Source organism: Amblyomma mixtum, chromosome 1 (genome assembly GCF_055824585.1).
Source record: "Amblyomma mixtum isolate Tamu chromosome 1, ASM5582458v1, whole genome shotgun sequence".
Classification (NCBI taxonomy): Eukaryota; Metazoa; Arthropoda; class Arachnida; order Ixodida; family Ixodidae; genus Amblyomma; species Amblyomma mixtum.
The window spans coordinates 154,366,247-154,388,905 of NC_143012.1; the positions used below are offsets into that span (position 1 = coordinate 154,366,247).

The 22,659-nt window shown below is 53.4% G+C and overlaps 18 non-coding genes and 14 pseudogenes across 18 annotated transcripts; all 32 read right to left on the bottom strand.

Annotated features, from left to right (window-relative positions):
* Nucleotides 1–439: 439 nt before the first annotated feature.
* LOC149369025 (5S ribosomal RNA) lies at nt 440–558 on the bottom strand. Its single transcript, XR_016287324.1, has one exon. It is a non-coding gene; the product is annotated as a 5S ribosomal RNA (ribosomal RNA).
* A 548-nt stretch (nt 559–1,106) lies between these two features.
* Nucleotides 1,107–1,225, bottom strand: LOC149369026 (5S ribosomal RNA). Its single transcript, XR_016287325.1, has one exon. It is a non-coding gene; the product is annotated as a 5S ribosomal RNA (ribosomal RNA).
* Nucleotides 1,226–1,772: 547 nt separating this feature from the next.
* LOC149369027 (5S ribosomal RNA) lies at nt 1,773–1,891 on the bottom strand. The gene has a single exon (XR_016287727.1). It is a non-coding gene; the product is annotated as a 5S ribosomal RNA (ribosomal RNA).
* A 547-nt stretch (nt 1,892–2,438) lies between these two features.
* On the bottom strand, nt 2,439–2,557 carry LOC149369028 (5S ribosomal RNA). Its single transcript, XR_016287326.1, has one exon. It is a non-coding gene; the product is annotated as a 5S ribosomal RNA (ribosomal RNA).
* Nucleotides 2,558–3,105: 548 nt separating this feature from the next.
* Nucleotides 3,106–3,224, bottom strand: LOC149369029 (5S ribosomal RNA). Its single transcript, XR_016287328.1, has one exon. It is a non-coding gene; the product is annotated as a 5S ribosomal RNA (ribosomal RNA).
* Nucleotides 3,225–3,772: 548 nt separating this feature from the next.
* LOC149369030 (5S ribosomal RNA) lies at nt 3,773–3,891 on the bottom strand (annotated as a pseudogene).
* A 580-nt stretch (nt 3,892–4,471) lies between these two features.
* Nucleotides 4,472–4,590, bottom strand: LOC149369031 (5S ribosomal RNA). The gene has a single exon (XR_016287648.1). It is a non-coding gene; the product is annotated as a 5S ribosomal RNA (ribosomal RNA).
* A 547-nt stretch (nt 4,591–5,137) lies between these two features.
* LOC149369032 (5S ribosomal RNA) lies at nt 5,138–5,256 on the bottom strand (annotated as a pseudogene).
* A 581-nt stretch (nt 5,257–5,837) lies between these two features.
* On the bottom strand, nt 5,838–5,956 carry LOC149369033 (5S ribosomal RNA). The gene has a single exon (XR_016287329.1). It is a non-coding gene; the product is annotated as a 5S ribosomal RNA (ribosomal RNA).
* A 546-nt stretch (nt 5,957–6,502) lies between these two features.
* Nucleotides 6,503–6,621, bottom strand: LOC149369034 (5S ribosomal RNA). Its single transcript, XR_016287331.1, has one exon. It is a non-coding gene; the product is annotated as a 5S ribosomal RNA (ribosomal RNA).
* A 546-nt stretch (nt 6,622–7,167) lies between these two features.
* LOC149369035 (5S ribosomal RNA) lies at nt 7,168–7,286 on the bottom strand. Its single transcript, XR_016287332.1, has one exon. It is a non-coding gene; the product is annotated as a 5S ribosomal RNA (ribosomal RNA).
* Nucleotides 7,287–7,831: 545 nt separating this feature from the next.
* Nucleotides 7,832–7,950, bottom strand: LOC149369036 (5S ribosomal RNA; annotated as a pseudogene).
* A 580-nt stretch (nt 7,951–8,530) lies between these two features.
* Nucleotides 8,531–8,649, bottom strand: LOC149369037 (5S ribosomal RNA; annotated as a pseudogene).
* Nucleotides 8,650–9,228: 579 nt separating this feature from the next.
* On the bottom strand, nt 9,229–9,347 carry LOC149369038 (5S ribosomal RNA; annotated as a pseudogene).
* Nucleotides 9,348–9,925: 578 nt separating this feature from the next.
* On the bottom strand, nt 9,926–10,044 carry LOC149369039 (5S ribosomal RNA; annotated as a pseudogene).
* A 579-nt stretch (nt 10,045–10,623) lies between these two features.
* Nucleotides 10,624–10,742, bottom strand: LOC149369040 (5S ribosomal RNA; annotated as a pseudogene).
* A 578-nt stretch (nt 10,743–11,320) lies between these two features.
* On the bottom strand, nt 11,321–11,439 carry LOC149369041 (5S ribosomal RNA; annotated as a pseudogene).
* Nucleotides 11,440–12,020: 581 nt separating this feature from the next.
* Nucleotides 12,021–12,139, bottom strand: LOC149369042 (5S ribosomal RNA; annotated as a pseudogene).
* Nucleotides 12,140–12,717: 578 nt separating this feature from the next.
* LOC149369043 (5S ribosomal RNA) lies at nt 12,718–12,836 on the bottom strand (annotated as a pseudogene).
* Nucleotides 12,837–13,416: 580 nt separating this feature from the next.
* On the bottom strand, nt 13,417–13,535 carry LOC149369044 (5S ribosomal RNA; annotated as a pseudogene).
* Nucleotides 13,536–14,115: 580 nt separating this feature from the next.
* On the bottom strand, nt 14,116–14,234 carry LOC149369045 (5S ribosomal RNA; annotated as a pseudogene).
* Nucleotides 14,235–14,813: 579 nt separating this feature from the next.
* Nucleotides 14,814–14,932, bottom strand: LOC149369046 (5S ribosomal RNA; annotated as a pseudogene).
* Nucleotides 14,933–15,511: 579 nt separating this feature from the next.
* On the bottom strand, nt 15,512–15,630 carry LOC149369047 (5S ribosomal RNA). Its single transcript, XR_016287333.1, has one exon. It is a non-coding gene; the product is annotated as a 5S ribosomal RNA (ribosomal RNA).
* A 547-nt stretch (nt 15,631–16,177) lies between these two features.
* On the bottom strand, nt 16,178–16,296 carry LOC149369048 (5S ribosomal RNA). The gene has a single exon (XR_016287335.1). It is a non-coding gene; the product is annotated as a 5S ribosomal RNA (ribosomal RNA).
* A 545-nt stretch (nt 16,297–16,841) lies between these two features.
* On the bottom strand, nt 16,842–16,960 carry LOC149369049 (5S ribosomal RNA). The gene has a single exon (XR_016287336.1). It is a non-coding gene; the product is annotated as a 5S ribosomal RNA (ribosomal RNA).
* A 546-nt stretch (nt 16,961–17,506) lies between these two features.
* On the bottom strand, nt 17,507–17,625 carry LOC149369050 (5S ribosomal RNA). Its single transcript, XR_016287337.1, has one exon. It is a non-coding gene; the product is annotated as a 5S ribosomal RNA (ribosomal RNA).
* Nucleotides 17,626–18,172: 547 nt separating this feature from the next.
* LOC149369051 (5S ribosomal RNA) lies at nt 18,173–18,291 on the bottom strand. Its single transcript, XR_016287338.1, has one exon. It is a non-coding gene; the product is annotated as a 5S ribosomal RNA (ribosomal RNA).
* A 547-nt stretch (nt 18,292–18,838) lies between these two features.
* LOC149369052 (5S ribosomal RNA) lies at nt 18,839–18,957 on the bottom strand. Its single transcript, XR_016287339.1, has one exon. It is a non-coding gene; the product is annotated as a 5S ribosomal RNA (ribosomal RNA).
* Nucleotides 18,958–19,503: 546 nt separating this feature from the next.
* Nucleotides 19,504–19,622, bottom strand: LOC149369053 (5S ribosomal RNA). Its single transcript, XR_016287340.1, has one exon. It is a non-coding gene; the product is annotated as a 5S ribosomal RNA (ribosomal RNA).
* A 545-nt stretch (nt 19,623–20,167) lies between these two features.
* On the bottom strand, nt 20,168–20,286 carry LOC149369054 (5S ribosomal RNA). Its single transcript, XR_016287342.1, has one exon. It is a non-coding gene; the product is annotated as a 5S ribosomal RNA (ribosomal RNA).
* Nucleotides 20,287–20,832: 546 nt separating this feature from the next.
* LOC149369055 (5S ribosomal RNA) lies at nt 20,833–20,951 on the bottom strand. Its single transcript, XR_016287343.1, has one exon. It is a non-coding gene; the product is annotated as a 5S ribosomal RNA (ribosomal RNA).
* A 546-nt stretch (nt 20,952–21,497) lies between these two features.
* LOC149369056 (5S ribosomal RNA) lies at nt 21,498–21,616 on the bottom strand (annotated as a pseudogene).
* Nucleotides 21,617–22,659: the final 1,043 nt, after the last annotated feature.

Here is a 22,659-nt window from a genome sequence, read left to right on the forward strand (position 1 = left end):
TACCTGCCCTCCGCTTTTCTCAGCCGTTCTGGCGAACCTAAACCACTGCGGCATGCACGGAAAGAGCAGCGGGAGCGAGCCTGTGTTGTTTACACATGGACCGGCAGTGGGTGCGGTGCATGGTGCGGTGGGCGCATATTGTGCGCTTCTGCGCAGTGTTATGCGCACACTGGGCCTCCCAGCTATCTTGGGGCTTTGCTAGAGTTTAATCTGCAGTGTACCCGCCGCGGCAGACGTCAGAATGACAGCCGAGACGCCACGGGTTCGCTTCGAGTTTTGCCACAGTTTCGCGTCCGCACGTACTACACGTTGGACACGTTGCCGATGAGATTGTATTATCGATAACAAAATAACGTCACCTCCTATAGTTGCCTGAGACACTGCGCAACTATGACAGAAAAAAAAAAAACGTGAAGGGCGAATAAAAATGCAAAAGAAATGCCATCAGCACTCGGTGTTCCCAGGTGGTCTCCCTCCCAAGTACTGACCGAGCCCAATGCTGCTTAGCTTCGGTGATCGGACGAGAACCGGCGTATTCAACATGGTATGGCCGATGGCGAGAGACAGTGCTTTCCGAGTCTTTATGTACTGTGTTTGGCCCTCGAGGATGCAAAACTGCGCATGGATACTTCCCTCGCTCGTGGCAACAGCCGCCAAGCGTGCAGTTACCTGCCCTGCGCTTTTCTCAGCCGTTCTGGCGAACCTAAACCACTGCGGCATGCACGGAAAGAGCAGCGGGAGCGAGCCTGTGTTGTTTACACATGGACCGGCAGTGGGTGCGGTGCATGGTGCGGTGGGCGCATATTGTGCGCTTCTGCGCAGTGTTATGCGCACACTGGGCCTCCCAGCTATCTTGGGGCTTTGCTAGAGTTTAATCTGCAGTGTACCCGCCGCGGCAGACGTCAGAATGACAGCCGAGACGCCACGGGTTCGCTTCGAGTTTTGCCACAGTTTCGCGTCCGCACGTACTACACGTTGGACACGTTGCCGATGAGATTGTATTATCGATAACAAAATAACGTCACCTCCTATAGTTGCCTGAGACACTGCGCAACTATGACAGAAAAAAAAAAAAACGTGAAGGGCGAATAAAAATGCAAAAGAAATGCCATCAGCACTCGGTGTTCCCAGGTGGTCTCCCTCCCAAGTACTGACCGAGCCCAATGCTGCTTAGCTTCGGTGATCGGACGAGAACCGGCGTATTCAACATGGTATGGCCGATGGCGAGAGACAGTGCTTTCCGAGTCTTTATGTACTGTGTTTGGCCCTCGAGGATGCAAAACTGCGCATGGATACTTCCCTCGCTCGTGGCAACAGCCGCCAAGCGTGCAGTTACCTGCCCTGCGCTTTTCTCAGCCGTTCTGGCGAACCTAAACCACTGCGGCATGCACGGAAAGAGCAGCGGGAGCGAGCCTGTGTTGTTTACACATGGACCGGCAGTGGGTGCGGTGCATGGTGCGGTGGGCGCATATTGTGCGCTTCTGCGCAGTGTTATGCGCACACTGGGCCTCCCAGCTATCTTGGGGCTTTGCTAGAGTTTAATCTGCAGTGTACCCGCCGCGGCAGACGTCAGAATGACAGCCGAGACGCCACGGGTTCGCTTCGAGTTTTGCCACAGTTTCGCGTCCGCACGTACTACACGTTGGACACGTTGCCGATGAGATTGTATTATCGATAACAAAATAACGTCACCTCCTATAGTTGCCTGAGACACTGCGCAACTATGACAGAAAAAAAAAAAACGTGAAGGGCGAATAAAAATGCAAAAGAAATGCCATCAGCACTCGGTGTTCCCAGGTGGTCTCCCTCCCAAGTACTGACCGAGCCCAATGCTGCTTAGCTTCGGTGATCGGACGAGAACCGGCGCATTCAACATGGTATGGCCGATGGCGAGAGACAGTGCTTTCCGAGTCTTTATGTACTGTGTTTGGCCCTCGAGGATGCAAAACTGCGCATGGATACTTCCCTCGCTCGTGGCAACAGCCGCCAAGCGTGCAGTTACCTGCCCTCCGCTTTTCTCAGCCGTTCTGGCGAACCTAAACCACTGCGGCATGCACGGAAAGAGCAGCGGGAGCGAGCCTGTGTTGTTTACACATGGACCGGCAGTGGGTGCGGTGCATGGTGCGGTGGGCGCATATTGTGCGCTTCTGCGCAGTGTTATGCGCACACTGGGCCTCCCAGCTATCTTGGGGCTTTGCTAGAGTTTAATCTGCAGTGTACCCGCCGCGGCAGACGTCAGAATGACAGCCGAGACGCCACGGGTTCGCTTCGAGTTTTGCCACAGTTTCGCGTCCGCACGTACTACACGTTGGACACGTTGCCGATGAGATTGTATTATCGATAACAAAATAACGTCACCTCCTATAGTTGCCTGAGACACTGCGCAACTATGACAGAAAAAAAAAAAACGTGAAGGGCGAATAAAAATGCAAAAGAAATGCCATCAGCACTCGGTGTTCCCAGGTGGTCTCCCTCCCAAGTACTGACCGAGCCCAATGCTGCTTAGCTTCGGTGATCGGACGAGAACCGGCGTATTCAACATGGTATGGCCGATGGCGAGAGACAGTGCTTTCCGAGTCTTTATGTACTGTGTTTGGCCCTCGAGGATGCAAAACTGCGCATGGATACTTCCCTCGCTCGTGGCAACAGCCGCCAAGCGTGCAGTTACCTGCCCTGCGCTTTTCTCAGCCGTTCTGGCGAACCTAAACCACTGCGGCATGCACGGAAAGAGCAGCGGGAGCGAGCCTGTGTTGTTTACACATGGACCGGCAGTGGGTGCGGTGCATGGTGCGGTGGGCGCATATTGTGCGCTTCTGCGCAGTGTTATGCGCACACTGGGCCTCCCAGCTATCTTGGGGCTTTGCTAGAGTTTAATCTGCAGTGTACCCGCCGCGGCAGACGTCAGAATGACAGCCGAGACGCCACGGGTTCGCTTCGAGTTTTGCCACAGTTTCGCGTCCGCACGTACTACACGTTGGACACGTTGCCGATGAGATTGTATTATCGATAACAAAATAACGTCACCTCCTATAGTTGCCTGAGACACTGCGCAACTATGACAGAAAAAAAAAAAAACGTGAAGGGCGAATAAAAATGCAAAAGAAATGCCATCAGCACTCGGTGTTCCCAGGTGGTCTCCCTCCCAAGTACTGACCGAGCCCAATGCTGCTTAGCTTCGGTGATCGGACGAGAACCGGCGTATTCAACATGGTATGGCCGATGGCGAGAGACAGTGCTTTCCGAGTCTTTATGTACTGTGTTTGGCCCTCGAGGATGCAAAACTGCGCATGGATACTTCCCTCGCTCGTGGCAACAGCCGCCAAGCGTGCAGTTACCTGCCCTGCGCTTTTCTCAGCCGTTCTGGCGAACCTAAACCACTGCGGCATGCACGGAAAGAGCAGCGGGAGCGAGCCTGTGTTGTTTACACATGGACCGGCAGTGGGTGCGGTGCATGGTGCGGTGGGCGCATATTGTGCGCTTCTGCGCAGTGTTATGCGCACACTGGGCCTCCCAGCTATCTTGGGGCTTTGCTAGAGTTTAATCTGCAGTGTACCCGCCGCGGCAGACGTCAGAATGACAGCCGAGACGCCACGGGTTCGCTTCGAGTTTTGCCACAGTTTCGCGTCCGCACGTACTACACGTTGGACACGTTGCCGATGAGATTGTATTATCGATAACAAAATAACGTCACCTCCTATAGTTGCCTGAGACACTGCGCAACTATGACAGAAAAAAAAAAAAACGTGAAGGGCGAATAAAAATGCAAAAGAAATGCCATCAGCACTCGGTGTTCCCAGGTGGTCTCCCTCCCAAGTACTGACCGAGCCCAATGCTGCTTAGCTTCGGTGATCGGACGAGAACCGGCGTATTCAACATGGTATGGCCGATTTTTGTCTTTATTGCAACATGGTATGGCCGATGGCGAGAGACAGTGCTTTCCGAGTCTTTATGTACTGTGTTTGGCCCTCGAGGATGCAAAACTGCGCATGGATACTTCCCTCGCTCGTGGCAACAGCCGCCAAGCGTGCAGTTACCTGCCCTGCGCTTTTCTCAGCCGTTCTGGCGAACCTAAACCACTGCGGCATGCACGGAAAGAGCAGCGGGAGCGAGCCTGTGTTGTTTACACATGGACCGGCAGTGGGTGCGGTGCATGGTGCGGTGGGCGCATATTGTGCGCTTCTGCGCAGTGTTATGCGCACACTGGGCCTCCCAGCTATCTTGGGGCTTTGCTAGAGTTTAATCTGCAGTGTACCCGCCGCGGCAGACGTCAGAATGACAGCCGAGACGCCACGGGTTCGCTTCGAGTTTTGCCACAGTTTCGCGTCCGCACGTACTACACGTTGGACACGTTGCCGATGAGATTGTATTATCGATAACAAAATAACGTCACCTCCTATAGTTGCCTGAGACACTGCGCAACTATGACAGAAAAAAAAAAAAACGTGAAGGGCGAATAAAAATGCAAAAGAAATGCCATCAGCACTCGGTGTTCCCAGGTGGTCTCCCTCCCAAGTACTGACCGAGCCCAATGCTGCTTACCTTCGGTGATCGGACGAGAACCGGCGTATTCAACATGGTATGGCCGATGGCGAGAGACAGTGCTTTCCGAGTCTTTATGTACTGTGTTTGGCCCTCGAGGATGCAAAACTGCGCATGGATACTTCCCTCGCTCGTGGCAACAGCCGCCAAGCGTGCAGTTACCTGCCCTGCGCTTTTCTCAGCCGTTCTGGCGAACCTAAACCACTGCGGCATGCACGGAAAGAGCAGCGGGAGCGAGCCTGTGTTGTTTACACATGGACCGGCAGTGGGTGCGGTGCATGGTGCGGTGGGCGCATATTGTGCGCTTCTGCGCAGTGTTATGCGCACACTGGGCCTCCCAGCTATCTTGGGGCTTTGCTAGAGTTTAATCTGCAGTGTACCCGCCGCGGCAGACGTCAGAATGACAGCCGAGACGCCACGGGTTCGCTTCGAGTTTTGCCACAGTTTCGCGTCCGCACGTACTACACGTTGGACACGTTGCCGATGAGATTGTATTATCGATAACAAAATAACGTCACCTCCTATAGTTGCCTGAGACACTGCGCAACTATGACAGAAAAAAAAAAAACGTGAAGGGCGAATAAAAATGCAAAAGAAATGCCATCAGCACTCGGTGTTCCCAGGTGGTCTCCCTCCCAAGTACTGACCGAGCCCAATGCTGCTTAGCTTCGGTGATCGGACGAGAACCGGCGTATTCAACATGGTATGGCCGATTTTTGTCTTTATTGCAACATGGTATGGCCGATGGCGAGAGACAGTGCTTTCCGAGTCTTTATGTACTGTGTTTGGCCCTCGAGGATGCAAAACTGCGCATGGATACTTCCCTCGCTCGTGGCAACAGCCGCCAAGCGTGCAGTTACCTGCCCTGCGCTTTTCTCAGCCGTTCTGGCGAACCTAAACCACTGCGGCATGCACGGAAAGAGCAGCGGGAGCGAGCCTGTGTTGTTTACACATGGACCGGCAGTGGGTGCGGTGCATGGTGCGGTGGGCGCATATTGTGCGCTTCTGCGCAGTGTTATGCGCACACTGGGCCTCCCAGCTATCTTGGGGCTTTGCTAGAGTTTAATCTGCAGTGTACCCGCCGCGGCAGACGTCAGAATGACAGCCGAGACGCCACGGGTTCGCTTCGAGTTTTGCCACAGTTTCGCGTCCGCACGTACTACACGTTGGACACGTTGCCGATGAGATTGTATTATCGATAACAAAATAACGTCACCTCCTATAGTTGCCTGAGACACTGCGCAACTATGACAGAAAAAAAAAAAAAACGTGAAGGGCGAATAAAAATGCAAAAGAAATGCCATCAGCACTCGGTGTTCCCAGGTGGTCTCCCTCCCAAGTACTGACCGAGCCCAATGCTGCTTAGCTTCGGTGATCGGACGAGAACCGGCGTATTCAACATGGTATGGCCGATGGCGAGAGACAGTGCTTTCCGAGTCTTTATGTACTGTGTTTGGCCCTCGAGGATGCAAAACTGCGCATGGATACTTCCCTCGCTCGTGGCAACAGCCGCCAAGCGTGCAGTTACCTGCCCTGCGCTTTTCTCAGCCGTTCTGGCGAACCTAAACCACTGCGGCATGCACGGAAAGAGCAGCGGGAGCGAGCCTGTGTTGTTTACACATGGACCGGCAGTGGGTGCGGTGCATGGTGCGGTGGGCGCATATTGTGCGCTTCTGCGCAGTGTTATGCGCACACTGGGCCTCCCAGCTATCTTGGGGCTTTGCTAGAGTTTAATCTGCAGTGTACCCGCCGCGGCAGACGTCAGAATGACAGCCGAGACGCCACGGGTTCGCTTCGAGTTTTGCCACAGTTTCGCGTCCGCACGTACTACACGTTGGACACGTTGCCGATGAGATTGTATTATCGATAACAAAATAACGTCACCTCCTATAGTTGCCTGAGACACTGCGCAACTATGACAGAAAAAAAAAAACGTGAAGGGCGAATAAAAATGCAAAAGAAATGCCATCAGCACTCGGTGTTCCCAGGTGGTCTCCCTCCCAAGTACTGACCGAGCCCAATGCTGCTTAGCTTCGGTGATCGGACGAGAACCGGCGTATTCAACATGGTATGGCCGATGGCGAGAGACAGTGCTTTCCGAGTCTTTATGTACTGTGTTTGGCCCTCGAGGATGCAAAACTGCGCATGGATACTTCCCTCGCTCGTGGCAACAGCCGCCAAGCGTGCAGTTACCTGCCCTGCGCTTTTCTCAGCCGTTCTGGCGAACCTAAACCACTGCGGCATGCACGGAAAGAGCAGCGGGAGCGAGCCTGTGTTGTTTACACATGGACCGGCAGTGGGTGCGGTGCATGGTGCGGTGGGCGCATATTGTGCGCTTCTGCGCAGTGTTATGCGCACACTGGGCCTCCCAGCTATCTTGGGGCTTTGCTAGAGTTTAATCTGCAGTGTACCCGCCGCGGCAGACGTCAGAATGACAGCCGAGACGCCACGGGTTCGCTTCGAGTTTTGCCACAGTTTCGCGTCCGCACGTACTACACGTTGGACACGTTGCCGATGAGATTGTATTATCGATAACAAAATAACGTCACCTCCTATAGTTGCCTGAGACACTGCGCAACTATGACAGAAAAAAAAAAACGTGAAGGGCGAATAAAAATGCAAAAGAAATGCCATCAGCACTCGGTGTTCCCAGGTGGTCTCCCTCCCAAGTACTGACCGAGCCCAATGCTGCTTAGCTTCGGTGATCGGACGAGAACCGGCGTATTCAACATGGTATGGCCGATGGCGAGAGACAGTGCTTTCCGAGTCTTTATGTACTGTGTTTGGCCCTCGAGGATGCAAAACTGCGCATGGATACTTCCCTCGCTCGTGGCAACAGCCGCCAAGCGTGCAGTTACCTGCCCTGCGCTTTTCTCAGCCGTTCTGGCGAACCTAAACCACTGCGGCATGCACGGAAAGAGCAGCGGGAGCGAGCCTGTGTTGTTTACACATGGACCGGCAGTGGGTGCGGTGCATGGTGCGGTGGGCGCATATTGTGCGCTTCTGCGCAGTGTTATGCGCACACTGGGCCTCCCAGCTATCTTGGGGCTTTGCTAGAGTTTAATCTGCAGTGTACCCGCCGCGGCAGACGTCAGAATGACAGCCGAGACGCCACGGGTTCGCTTCGAGTTTTGCCACAGTTTCGCGTCCGCACGTACTACACGTTGGACACGTTGCCGATGAGATTGTATTATCGATAACAAAATAACGTCACCTCCTATAGTTGCCTGAGACACTGCGCAACTATGACAGAAAAAAAAAACGTGAAGGGCGAATAAAAATGCAAAAGAAATGCCATCAGCACTCGGTGTTCCCAGGTGGTCTCCCTCCCAAGTACTGACCGAGCCCAATGCTGCTTAGCTTCGGTGATCGGACGAGAACCGGCGTATTCAACATGGTATGGCCGATTTTTGTCTTTATTGCAACATGGTATGGCCGATGGCGAGAGACAGTGCTTTCCGAGTCTTTATGTACTGTGTTTGGCCCTCGAGGATGCAAAACTGCGCATGGATACTTCCCTCGCTCGTGGCAACAGCCGCCAAGCGTGCAGTTACCTGCCCTGCGCTTTTCTCAGCCGTTCTGGCGAACCTAAACCACTGCGGCATGCACGGAAAGAGCAGCGGGAGCGAGCCTGTGTTGTTTACACATGGACCGGCAGTGGGTGCGGTGCATGGTGCGGTGGGCGCATATTGTGCGCTTCTGCGCAGTGTTATGCGCACACTGGGCCTCCCAGCTATCTTGGGGCTTTGCTAGAGTTTAATCTGCAGTGTACCCGCCGCGGCAGACGTCAGAATGACAGCCGAGACGCCACGGGTTCGCTTCGAGTTTTGCCACAGTTTCGCGTCCGCACGTACTACACGTTGGACACGTTGCCGATGAGATTGTATTATCGATAACAAAATAACGTCACCTCCTATAGTTGCCTGAGACACTGCGCAACTATGACAGAAAAAAAAAAAAACGTGAAGGGCGAATAAAAATGCAAAAGAAATGCCATCAGCACTCGGTGTTCCCAGGTGGTCTCCCTCCCAAGTACTGACCGAGCCCAATGCTGCTTAGCTTCGGTGATCGGACGAGAACCGGCGTATTCAACATGGTATGGCCGATTTTTGTCTTTATTGCAACATGGTATGGCCGATGGCGAGAGACAGTGCTTTCCGAGTCTTTATGTACTGTGTTTGGCCCTCGAGGATGCAAAACTGCGCATGGATACTTCCCTCGCTCGTGGCAACAGCCGCCAAGCGTGCAGTTACCTGCCCTGCGCTTTTCTCAGCCGTTCTGGCGAACCTAAACCACTGCGGCATGCACGGAAAGAGCAGCGGGAGCGAGCCTGTGTTGTTTACACATGGACCGGCAGTGGGTGCGGTGCATGGTGCGGTGGGCGCATATTGTGCGCTTCTGCGCAGTGTTATGCGCACACTGGGCCTCCCAGCTATCTTGGGGCTTTGCTAGAGTTTAATCTGCAGTGTACCCGCCGCGGCAGACGTCAGAATGACAGCCGAGACGCCACGGGTTCGCTTCGAGTTTTGCCACAGTTTCGCGTCCGCACGTACTACACGTTGGACACGTTGCCGATGAGATTGTATTATCGATAACAAAATAACGTCACCTCCTATAGTTGCCTGAGACACTGCGCAACTATGACAGAAAAAAAAAAAACGTGAAGGGCGAATAAAAATGCAAAAGAAATGCCATCAGCACTCGGTGTTCCCAGGTGGTCTCCCTCCCAAGTACTGACCGAGCCCAATGCTGCTTAGCTTCGGTGATCGGACGAGAACCGGCGTATTCAACATGGTATGGCCGATTTTTGTCTTTATTGCAACATGGTATGGCCGATGGCGAGAGACAGTGCTTTCCGAGTCTTTATGTACTGTGTTTGGCCCTCGAGGATGCAAAACTGCGCATGGATACTTCCCTCGCTCGTGGCAACAGCCGCCAAGCGTGCAGTTACCTGCCCTGCGCTTTTCTCAGCCGTTCTGGCGAACCTAAACCACTGCGGCATGCACGGAAAGAGCAGCGGGAGCGAGCCTGTGTTGTTTACACATGGACCGGCAGTGGGTGCGGTGCATGGTGCGGTGGGCGCATATTGTGCGCTTCTGCGCAGTGTTATGCGCACACTGGGCCTCCCAGCTATCTTGGGGCTTTGCTAGAGTTTAATCTGCAGTGTACCCGCCGCGGCAGACGTCAGAATGACAGCCGAGACGCCACGGGTTCGCTTCGAGTTTTGCCACAGTTTCGCGTCCGCACGTACTACACGTTGGACACGTTGCCGATGAGATTGTATTATCGATAACAAAATAACGTCACCTCCTATAGTTGCCTGAGACACTGCGCAACTATGACAGAAAAAAAAAAACGTGAAGGGCGAATAAAAATGCAAAAGAAATGCCATCAGCACTCGGTGTTCCCAGGTGGTCTCCCTCCCAAGTACTGACCGAGCCCAATGCTGCTTAGCTTCGGTGATCGGACGAGAACCGGCGTATTCAACATGGTATGGCCGATTTTTGTCTTTATTGCAACATGGTATGGCCGATGGCGAGAGACAGTGCTTTCCGAGTCTTTATGTACTGTGTTTGGCCCTCGAGGATGCAAAACTGCGCATGGATACTTCCCTCGCTCGTGGCAACAGCCGCCAAGCGTGCAGTTACCTGCCCTGCGCTTTTCTCAGCCGTTCTGGCGAACCTAAACCACTGCGGCATGCACGGAAAGAGCAGCGGGAGCGAGCCTGTGTTGTTTACACATGGACCGGCAGTGGGTGCGGTGCATGGTGCGGTGGGCGCATATTGTGCGCTTCTGCGCAGTGTTATGCGCACACTGGGCCTCCCAGCTATCTTGGGGCTTTGCTAGAGTTTAATCTGCAGTGTACCCGCCGCGGCAGACGTCAGAATGACAGCCGAGACGCCACGGGTTCGCTTCGAGTTTTGCCACAGTTTCGCGTCCGCACGTACTACACGTTGGACACGTTGCCGATGAGATTGTATTATCGATAACAAAATAACGTCACCTCCTATAGTTGCCTGAGACACTGCGCAACTATGACAGAAAAAAAAAAAACGTGAAGGGCGAATAAAAATGCAAAAGAAATGCCATCAGCACTCGGTGTTCCCAGGTGGTCTCCCTCCCAAGTACTGACCGAGCCCAATGCTGCTTAGCTTCGGTGATCGGACGAGAACCGGCGTATTCAACATGGTATGGCCGATTTTTGTCTTTATTGCAACATGGTATGGCCGATGGCGAGAGACAGTGCTTTCCGAGTCTTTATGTACTGTGTTTGGCCCTCGAGGATGCAAAACTGCGCATGGATACTTCCCTCGCTCGTGGCAACAGCCGCCAAGCGTGCAGTTACCTGCCCTGCGCTTTTCTCAGCCGTTCTGGCGAACCTAAACCACTGCGGCATGCACGGAAAGAGCAGCGGGAGCGAGCCTGTGTTGTTTACACATGGACCGGCAGTGGGTGCGGTGCATGGTGCGGTGGGCGCATATTGTGCGCTTCTGCGCAGTGTTATGCGCACACTGGGCCTCCCAGCTATCTTGGGGCTTTGCTAGAGTTTAATCTGCAGTGTACCCGCCGCGGCAGACGTCAGAATGACAGCCGAGACGCCACGGGTTCGCTTCGAGTTTTGCCACAGTTTCGCGTCCGCACGTACTACACGTTGGACACGTTGCCGATGAGATTGTATTATCGATAACAAAATAACGTCACCTCCTATAGTTGCCTGAGACACTGCGCAACTATGACAGAAAAAAAAAAACGTGAAGGGCGAATAAAAATGCAAAAGAAACGCCATCAGCACTCGGTGTTCCCAGGTGGTCTCCCTCCCAAGTACTGACCGAGCCCAATGCTGCTTAGCTTCGGTGATCGGACGAGAACCGGCGTATTCAACATGGTATGGCCGATTTTTGTCTTTATTGCAACATGGTATGGCCGATGGCGAGAGACAGTGCTTTCCGAGTCTTTATGTACTGTGTTTGGCCCTCGAGGATGCAAAACTGCGCATGGATACTTCCCTCGCTCGTGGCAACAGCCGCCAAGCGTGCAGTTACCTGCCCTGCGCTTTTCTCAGCCGTTCTGGCGAACCTAAACCACTGCGGCATGCACGGAAAGAGCAGCGGGAGCGAGCCTGTGTTGTTTACACATGGACCGGCAGTGGGTGCGGTGCATGGTGCGGTGGGCGCATATTGTGCGCTTCTGCGCAGTGTTATGCGCACACTGGGCCTCCCAGCTATCTTGGGGCTTTGCTAGAGTTTAATCTGCAGTGTACCCGCCGCGGCAGACGTCAGAATGACAGCCGAGACGCCACGGGTTCGCTTCGAGTTTTGCCACAGTTTCGCGTCCGCACGTACTACACGTTGGACACGTTGCCGATGAGATTGTATTATCGATAACAAAATAACGTCACCTCCTATAGTTGCCTGAGACACTGCGCAACTATGACAGAAAAAAAAAAAAAACGTGAAGGGCGAATAAAAATGCAAAAGAAATGCCATCAGCACTCGGTGTTCCCAGGTGGTCTCCCTCCCAAGTACTGACCGAGCCCAATGCTGCTTAGCTTCGGTGATCGGACGAGAACCGGCGTATTCAACATGGTATGGCCGATTTTTGTCTTTATTGCAACATGGTATGGCCGATGGCGAGAGACAGTGCTTTCCGAGTCTTTATGTACTGTGTTTGGCCCTCGAGGATGCAAAACTGCGCATGGATACTTCCCTCGCTCGTGGCAACAGCCGCCAAGCGTGCAGTTACCTGCCCTGCGCTTTTCTCAGCCGTTCTGGCGAACCTAAACCACTGCGGCATGCACGGAAAGAGCAGCGGGAGCGAGCCTGTGTTGTTTACACATGGACCGGCAGTGGGTGCGGTGCATGGTGCGGTGGGCGCATATTGTGCGCTTCTGCGCAGTGTTATGCGCACACTGGGCCTCCCAGCTATCTTGGGGCTTTGCTAGAGTTTAATCTGCAGTGTACCCGCCGCGGCAGACGTCAGAATGACAGCCGAGACGCCACGGGTTCGCTTCGAGTTTTGCCACAGTTTCGCGTCCGCACGTACTACACGTTGGACACGTTGCCGATGAGATTGTATTATCGATAACAAAATAACGTCACCTCCTATAGTTGCCTGAGACACTGCGCAACTATGACAGAAAAAAAAAAACGTGAAGGGCGAATAAAAATGCAAAAGAAATGCCATCAGCACTCGGTGTTCCCAGGTGGTCTCCCTCCCAAGTACTGACCGAGCCCAATGCTGCTTAGCTTCGGTGATCGGACGAGAACCGGCGTATTCAACATGGTATGGCCGATTTTTGTCTTTATTGCAACATGGTATGGCCGATGGCGAGAGACAGTGCTTTCCGAGTCTTTATGTACTGTGTTTGGCCCTCGAGGATGCAAAACTGCGCATGGATACTTCCCTCGCTCGTGGCAACAGCCGCCAAGCGTGCAGTTACCTGCCCTGCGCTTTTCTCAGCCGTTCTGGCGAACCTAAACCACTGCGGCATGCACGGAAAGAGCAGCGGGAGCGAGCCTGTGTTGTTTACACATGGACCGGCAGTGGGTGCGGTGCATGGTGCGGTGGGCGCATATTGTGCGCTTCTGCGCAGTGTTATGCGCACACTGGGCCTCCCAGCTATCTTGGGGCTTTGCTAGAGTTTAATCTGCAGTGTACCCGCCGCGGCAGACGTCAGAATGACAGCCGAGACGCCACGGGTTCGCTTCGAGTTTTGCCACAGTTTCGCGTCCGCACGTACTACACGTTGGACACGTTGCCGATGAGATTGTATTATCGATAACAAAATAACGTCACCTCCTATAGTTGCCTGAGACACTGCGCAACTATGACAGAAAAAAAAAAAAACGTGAAGGGCGAATAAAAATGCAAAAGAAATGCCATCAGCACTCGGTGTTCCCAGGTGGTCTCCCTCCCAAGTACTGACCGAGCCCAATGCTGCTTAGCTTCGGTGATCGGACGAGAACCGGCGTATTCAACATGGTATGGCCGATTTTTGTCTTTATTGCAACATGGTATGGCCGATGGCGAGAGACAGTGCTTTCCGAGTCTTTATGTACTGTGTTTGGCCCTCGAGGATGCAAAACTGCGCATGGATACTTCCCTCGCTCGTGGCAACAGCCGCCAAGCGTGCAGTTACCTGCCCTGCGCTTTTCTCAGCCGTTCTGGCGAACCTAAACCACTGCGGCATGCACGGAAAGAGCAGCGGGAGCGAGCCTGTGTTGTTTACACATGGACCGGCAGTGGGTGCGGTGCATGGTGCGGTGGGCGCATATTGTGCGCTTCTGCGCAGTGTTATGCGCACACTGGGCCTCCCAGCTATCTTGGGGCTTTGCTAGAGTTTAATCTGCAGTGTACCCGCCGCGGCAGACGTCAGAATGACAGCCGAGACGCCACGGGTTCGCTTCGAGTTTTGCCACAGTTTCGCGTCCGCACGTACTACACGTTGGACACGTTGCCGATGAGATTGTATTATCGATAACAAAATAACGTCACCTCCTATAGTTGCCTGAGACACTGCGCAACTATGACAGAAAAAAAAAAAAACGTGAAGGGCGAATAAAAATGCAAAAGAAATGCCATCAGCACTCGGTGTTCCCAGGTGGTCTCCCTCCCAAGTACTGACCGAGCCCAATGCTGCTTAGCTTCGGTGATCGGACGAGAACCGGCGTATTCAACATGGTATGGCCGATTTTTGTCTTTATTGCAACATGGTATGGCCGATGGCGAGAGACAGTGCTTTCCGAGTCTTTATGTACTGTGTTTGGCCCTCGAGGATGCAAAACTGCGCATGGATACTTCCCTCGCTCGTGGCAACAGCCGCCAAGCGTGCAGTTACCTGCCCTGCGCTTTTCTCAGCCGTTCTGGCGAACCTAAACCACTGCGGCATGCACGGAAAGAGCAGCGGGAGCGAGCCTGTGTTGTTTACACATGGACCGGCAGTGGGTGCGGTGCATGGTGCGGTGGGCGCATATTGTGCGCTTCTGCGCAGTGTTATGCGCACACTGGGCCTCCCAGCTATCTTGGGGCTTTGCTAGAGTTTAATCTGCAGTGTACCCGCCGCGGCAGACGTCAGAATGACAGCCGAGACGCCACGGGTTCGCTTCGAGTTTTGCCACAGTTTCGCGTCCGCACGTACTACACGTTGGACACGTTGCCGATGAGATTGTATTATCGATAACAAAATAACGTCACCTCCTATAGTTGCCTGAGACACTGCGCAACTATGACAGAAAAAAAAAAAACGTGAAGGGCGAATAAAAATGCAAAAGAAATGCCATCAGCACTCGGTGTTCCCAGGTGGTCTCCCTCCCAAGTACTGACCGAGCCCAATGCTGCTTAGCTTCGGTGATCGGACGAGAACCGGCGTATTCAACATGGTATGGCCGATTTTTGTCTTTATTGCAACATGGTATGGCCGATGGCGAGAGACAGTGCTTTCCGAGTCTTTATGTACTGTGTTTGGCCCTCGAGGATGCAAAACTGCGCATGGATACTTCCCTCGCTCGTGGCAACAGCCGCCAAGCGTGCAGTTACCTGCCCTGCGCTTTTCTCAGCCGTTCTGGCGAACCTAAACCACTGCGGCATGCACGGAAAGAGCAGCGGGAGCGAGCCTGTGTTGTTTACACATGGACCGGCAGTGGGTGCGGTGCATGGTGCGGTGGGCGCATATTGTGCGCTTCTGCGCAGTGTTATGCGCACACTGGGCCTCCCAGCTATCTTGGGGCTTTGCTAGAGTTTAATCTGCAGTGTACCCGCCGCGGCAGACGTCAGAATGACAGCCGAGACGCCACGGGTTCGCTTCGAGTTTTGCCACAGTTTCGCGTCCGCACGTACTACACGTTGGACACGTTGCCGATGAGATTGTATTATCGATAACAAAATAACGTCACCTCCTATAGTTGCCTGAGACACTGCGCAACTATGACAGAAAAAAAAAAAAACGTGAAGGGCGAATAAAATGCAAAAGAAATGCCATCAGCACTCGGTGTTCCCAGGTGGTCTCCCTCCCAAGTACTGACCGAGCCCAATGCTGCTTAGCTTCGGTGATCGGACGAGAACCGGCGTATTCAACATGGTATGGCCGATGGCGAGAGACAGTGCTTTCCGAGTCTTTATGTACTGTGTTTGGCCCTCGAGGATGCAAAACTGCGCATGGATACTTCCCTCGCTCGTGGCAACAGCCGCCAAGCGTGCAGTTACCTGCCCTGCGCTTTTCTCAGCCGTTCTGGCGAACCTAAACCACTGCGGCATGCACGGAAAGAGCAGCGGGAGCGAGCCTGTGTTGTTTACACATGGACCGGCAGTGGGTGCGGTGCATGGTGCGGTGGGCGCATATTGTGCGCTTCTGCGCAGTGTTATGCGCACACTGGGCCTCCCAGCTATCTTGGGGCTTTGCTAGAGTTTAATCTGCAGTGTACCCGCCGCGGCAGACGTCAGAATGACAGCCGAGACGCCACGGGTTCGCTTCGAGTTTTGCCACAGTTTCGCGTCCGCACGTACTACACGTTGGACACGTTGCCGATGAGATTGTATTATCGATAACAAAATAACGTCACCTCCTATAGTTGCCTGAGACACTGCGCAACTATGACAGAAAAAAAAAAAACGTGAAGGGCGAATAAAAATGCAAAAGAAATGCCATCAGCACTCGGTGTTCCCAGGTGGTCTCCCTCCCAAGTACTGACCGAGCCCAATGCTGCTTAGCTTCGGTGATCGGACGAGAACCGGCGTATTCAACATGGTATGGCCGATGGCGAGAGACAGTGCTTTCCGAGTCTTTATGTACTGTGTTTGGCCCTCGAGGATGCAAAACTGCGCATGGATACTTCCCTCGCTCGTGGCAACAGCCGCCAAGCGTGCAGTTACCTGCCCTGCGCTTTTCTCAGCCGTTCTGGCGAACCTAAACCACTGCGGCATGCACGGAAAGAGCAGCGGGAGCGAGCCTGTGTTGTTTACACATGGACCGGCAGTGGGTGCGGTGCATGGTGCGGTGGGCGCATATTGTGCGCTTCTGCGCAGTGTTATGCGCACACTGGGCCTCCCAGCTATCTTGGGGCTTTGCTAGAGTTTAATCTGCAGTGTACCCGCCGCGGCAGACGTCAGAATGACAGCCGAGACGCCACGGGTTCGCTTCGAGTTTTGCCACAGTTTCGCGTCCGCACGTACTACACGTTGGACACGTTGCCGATGAGATTGTATTATCGATAACAAAATAACGTCACCTCCTATAGTTGCCTGAGACACTGCGCAACTATGACAGAAAAAAAAAACGTGAAGGGCGAATAAAAATGCAAAAGAAATGCCATCAGCACTCGGTGTTCCCAGGTGGTCTCCCTCCCAAGTACTGACCGAGCCCAATGCTGCTTAGCTTCGGTGATCGGACGAGAACCGGCGTATTCAACATGGTATGGCCGATGGCGAGAGACAGTGCTTTCCGAGTCTTTATGTACTGTGTTTGGCCCTCGAGGATGCAAAACTGCGCATGGATACTTCCCTCGCTCGTGGCAACAGCCGCCAAGCGTGCAGTTACCTGCCCTGCGCTTTTCTCAGCCGTTCTGGCGAACCTAAACCACTGCGGCATGCACGGAAAGAGCAGCGGGAGCGAGCCTGTGTTGTTTACACATGGACCGGCAGTGGGTGCGGTGCATGGTGCGGTGGGCGCATATTGTGCGCTTCTGCGCAGTGTTATGCGCACACTGGGCCTCCCAGCTATCTTGGGGCTTTGCTAGAGTTTAATCTGCAGTGTACCCGCCGCGGCAGACGTCAGAATGACAGCCGAGACGCCACGGGTTCGCTTCGAGTTTTGCCACAGTTTCGCGTCCGCACGTACTACACGTTGGACACGTTGCCGATGAGATTGTATTATCGATAACAAAATAACGTCACCTCCTATAGTTGCCTGAGACACTGCGCAACTATGACAGAAAAAAAAAAACGTGAAGGGCGAATAAAAATGCAAAAGAAATGCCATCAGCACTCGGTGTTCCCAGGTGGTCTCCCTCCCAAGTACTGACCGAGCCCAATGCTGCTTAGCTTCGGTGATCGGACGAGAACCGGCGTATTCAACATGGTATGGCCGATGGCGAGAGACAGTGCTTTCCGAGTCTTTATGTACTGTGTTTGGCCCTCGAGGATGCAAAACTGCGCATGGATACTTCCCTCGCTCGTGGCAACAGCCGCCAAGCGTGCAGTTACCTGCCCTGCGCTTTTCTCAGCCGTTCTGGCGAACCTAAACCACTGCGGCATGCACGGAAAGAGCAGCGGGAGCGAGCCTGTGTTGTTTACACATGGACCGGCAGTGGGTGCGGTGCATGGTGCGGTGGGCGCATATTGTGCGCTTCTGCGCAGTGTTATGCGCACATTGGGCCTCCCAGCTATCTTGGGGCTTTGCTAGAGTTTAATCTGCAGTGTACCCGCCGCGGCAGACGTCAGAATGACAGCCGAGACGCCACGGGTTCGCTTCGAGTTTTGCCACAGTTTCGCGTCCGCACGTACTACACGTTGGACACGTTGCCGATGAGATTGTATTATCGATAACAAAATAACGTCACCTCCTATAGTTGCCTGAGACACTGCGCAACTATGACAGAAAAAAAAAAAACGTGAAGGGCGAATAAAAATGCAAAAGAAATGCCATCAGCACTCGGTGTTCCCAGGTGGTCTCCCTCCCAAGTACTGACCGAGCCCAATGCTGCTTAGCTTCGGTGATCGGACGAGAACCGGCGTATTCAACATGGTATGGCCGATGGCGAGAGACAGTGCTTTCCGAGTCTTTATGTACTGTGTTTGGCCCTCGAGGATGCAAAACTGCGCATGGATACTTCCCTCGCTCGTGGCAACAGCCGCCAAGCGTGCAGTTACCTGCCCTGCGCTTTTCTCAGCCGTTCTGGCGAACCTAAACCACTGCGGCATGCACGGAAAGAGCAGCGGGAGCGAGCCTGTGTTGTTTACACATGGACCGGCAGTGGGTGCGGTGCATGGTGCGGTGGGCGCATATTGTGCGCTTCTGCGCAGTGTTATGCGCACACTGGGCCTCCCAGCTATCTTGGGGCTTTGCTAGAGTTTAATCTGCAGTGTACCCGCCGCGGCAGACGTCAGAATGACAGCCGAGACGCCACGGGTTCGCTTCGAGTTTTGCCACAGTTTCGCGTCCGCACGTACTACACGTTGGACACGTTGCCGATGAGATTGTATTATCGATAACAAAATAACGTCACCTCCTATAGTTGCCTGAGACACTGCGCAACTATGACAGAAAAAAAAAAAACGTGAAGGGCGAATAAAAATGCAAAAGAAATGCCATCAGCACTCGGTGTTCCCAGGTGGTCTCCCTCCCAAGTACTGACCGAGCCCAATGCTGCTTAGCTTCGGTGATCGGACGAGAACCGGCGTATTCAACATGGTATGGCCGATGGCGAGAGACAGTGCTTTCCGAGTCTTTATGTACTGTGTTTGGCCCTCGAGGATGCAAAACTGCGCATGGATACTTCCCTCGCTCGTGGCAACAGCCGCCAAGCGTGCAGTTACCTGCCCTGCGCTTTTCTCAGCCGTTCTGGCGAACCTAAACCACTGCGGCATGCACGGAAAGAGCAGCGGGAGCGAGCCTGTGTTGTTTACACATGGACCGGCAGTGGGTGCGGTGCATGGTGCGGTGGGCGCATATTGTGCGCTTCTGCGCAGTGTTATGCGCACACTGGGCCTCCCAGCTATCTTGGGGCTTTGCTAGAGTTTAATCTGCAGTGTACCCGCCGCGGCAGACGTCAGAATGACAGCCGAGACGCCACGGGTTCGCTTCGAGTTTTGCCACAGTTTCGCGTCCGCACGTACTACACGTTGGACACGTTGCCGATGAGATTGTATTATCGATAACAAAATAACGTCACCTCCTATAGTTGCCTGAGACACTGCGCAACTATGACAGAAAAAAAAAAACGTGAAGGGCGAATAAAAATGCAAAAGAAATGCCATCAGCACTCGGTGTTCCCAGGTGGTCTCCCTCCCAAGTACTGACCGAGCCCAATGCTGCTTAGCTTCGGTGATCGGACGAGAACCGGCGTATTCAACATGGTATGGCCGATGGCGAGAGACAGTGCTTTCCGAGTCTTTATGTACTGTGTTTGGCCCTCGAGGATGCAAAACTGCGCATGGATACTTCCCTCGCTCGTGGCAACAGCCGCCAAGCGTGCAGTTACCTGCCCTGCGCTTTTCTCAGCCGTTCTGGCGAACCTAAACCACTGCGGCATGCACGGAAAGAGCAGCGGGAGCGAGCCTGTGTTGTTTACACATGGACCGGCAGTGGGTGCGGTGCATGGTGCGGTGGGCGCATATTGTGCGCTTCTGCGCAGTGTTATGCGCACACTGGGCCTCCCAGCTATCTTGGGGCTTTGCTAGAGTTTAATCTGCAGTGTACCCGCCGCGGCAGACGTCAGAATGACAGCCGAGACGCCACGGGTTCGCTTCGAGTTTTGCCACAGTTTCGCGTCCGCACGTACTACACGTTGGACACATTGCCGATGAGATTGTATTATCGATAACAAAATAACGTCACCTCCTATAGTTGCCTGAGACACTGCGCAACTATGACAGAAAAAAAAAACGTGAAGGGCGAATAAAAATGCAAAAGAAATGCCATCAGCACTCGGTGTTCCCAGGTGGTCTCCCTCCCAAGTACTGACCGAGCCCAATGCTGCTTAGCTTCGGTGATCGGACGAGAACCGGCGTATTCAACATGGTATGGCCGATGGCGAGAGACAGTGCTTTCCGAGTCTTTATGTACTGTGTTTGGCCCTCGAGGATGCAAAACTGCGCATGGATACTTCCCTCGCTCGTGGCAACAGCCGCCAAGCGTGCAGTTACCTGCCCTGCGCTTTTCTCAGCCGTTCTGGCGAACCTAAACCACTGCGGCATGCACGGAAAGAGCAGCGGGAGCGAGCCTGTGTTGTTTACACATGGACCGGCAGTGGGTGCGGTGCATGGTGCGGTGGGCGCATATTGTGCGCTTCTGCGCAGTGTTATGCGCACACTGGGCCTCCCAGCTATCTTGGGGCTTTGCTAGAGTTTAATCTGCAGTGTACCCGCCGCGGCAGACGTCAGAATGACAGCCGAGACGCCACGGGTTCGCTTCGAGTTTTGCCACAGTTTCGCGTCCGCACGTACTACACGTTGGACACGTTGCCGATGAGATTGTATTATCGATAACAAAATAACGTCACCTCCTATAGTTGCCTGAGACACTGCGCAACTATGACAGGAAAAAAAAAACGTGAAGGGCGAATAAAAATGCAAAAGAAATGCCATCAGCACTCGGTGTTCCCAGGTGGTCTCCCTCCCAAGTACTGACCGAGCCCAATGCTGCTTAGCTTCGGTGATCGGACGAGAACCGGCGTATTCAACATGGTATGGCCGATGGCGAGAGACAGTGCTTTCCGAGTCTTTATGTACTGTGTTTGGCCCTCGAGGATGCAAAACTGCGCATGGATACTTCCCTCGCTCGTGGCAACAGCCGCCAAGCGTGCAGTTACCTGCCCTGCGCTTTTCTCAGCCGTTCTGGCGAACCTAAACCACTGCGGCATGCACGGAAAGAGCAGCGGGAGCGAGCCTGTGTTGTTTACACATGGACCGGCAGTGGGTGCGGTGCATGGTGCGGTGGGCGCATATTGTGCGCTTCTGCGCAGTGTTATGCGCACACTGGGCCTCCCAGCTATCTTGGGGCTTTGCTAGAGTTTAATCTGCAGTGTACCCGCCGCGGCAGACGTCAGAATGACAGCCGAGACGCCACGGGTTCGCTTCGAGTTTTGCCACAGTTTCGCGTCCGCACGTACTACACGTTGGACACGTTGCCGATGAGATTGTATTATCGATAACAAAATAACGTCACCTCCTATAGTTGCCTGAGACACTGCGCAACTATGACAGAAAAAAAAAAACGTGAAGGGCGAATAAAAATGCAAAAGAAATGCCATCAGCACTCGGTGTTCCCAGGTGGTCTCCCTCCCAAGTACTGACCGAGCCCAATGCTGCTTAGCTTCGGTGATCGGACGAGAACCGGCGTATTCAACATGGTATGGCCGATTTTTTTTTTTTTTTTTTATTGCCTGGCTTTGACACACAAAACTGGACAACACAAACAATCAACAAAAGACAATAACTATGTACACACTACTTGTGGTCAGCCAGCATAAATCTGGCTTCGTCCAATTAAAATTCACGCAACGTAGAGAGCGGCTCTACTCTCGAGAGCCACTCCGGAGGCTCCGCAGCGGCTTTCTGAATGGCCAGAAACATGTTCATACTTTCGCGAAAGTAAATTCTGGCAGGTCTTGCGTCTCTGTCACAATGCCAGCCTGCCATTCTGGAGCGCCATATACAGTGGAGGCCTGTCAGCATTATTAAATCGAAAGGCACCCCATCCTCATTTTCAACACATAAGAACCGGATGCCATACGGGTCTAGTGGAAATTCTTTCTTTAATGTTCGCTGCAATACATCCCAAAAATAAACCCCTTCCCAACAGTGTAAAAATACATGGTCTATTGTTTCCGGCTTTCTGCAAATTAAACAGTGAGATCCCCAGGGTAAAAACAATTCCTTTCCCTCTAAAAATTTTTTAACCGGTAAGGTTCCGGTGTGCAACTTAAAAAAGAAGGTTTTTGTTCCAGGCGGCACCTGCATTTTTTTAACTCTCTTTAAAACATCTTTGCCTGGGCCTCCACTGTACAAGGCCCTGTACAAGGGCTCGGGGAAAACTACATCGCACAAGGCACGGTACAGTTTCTTCCGTTTCACAGTGTACAGAAAGTCGTTCGAAAACCGCGCGGAAAGAAACCGCACACTGGCAACGATTTCCCGGTAAAAACCGGTGACCCTACTGTAAACCTCAGCAGTTCCAACAACGTACTCCGGCAGCAGACGCCGCAGCCTAACTTGGCATACGGTACGCAAAAACGGGTCTCTTGTGTCCCGAAAGAACAAAAAACGATTGACCAGCTGTCTCAAAAACAAATGGCCCAGTCCCAGCCCGCCGTCTTGTACCCGACGGAACAGGTTGGTCCGGCTGCAGCGCTCCCATTCCGACGACCAGATAAAGACGGCGAAAATTCGGTGTAGCTTTTGAATACT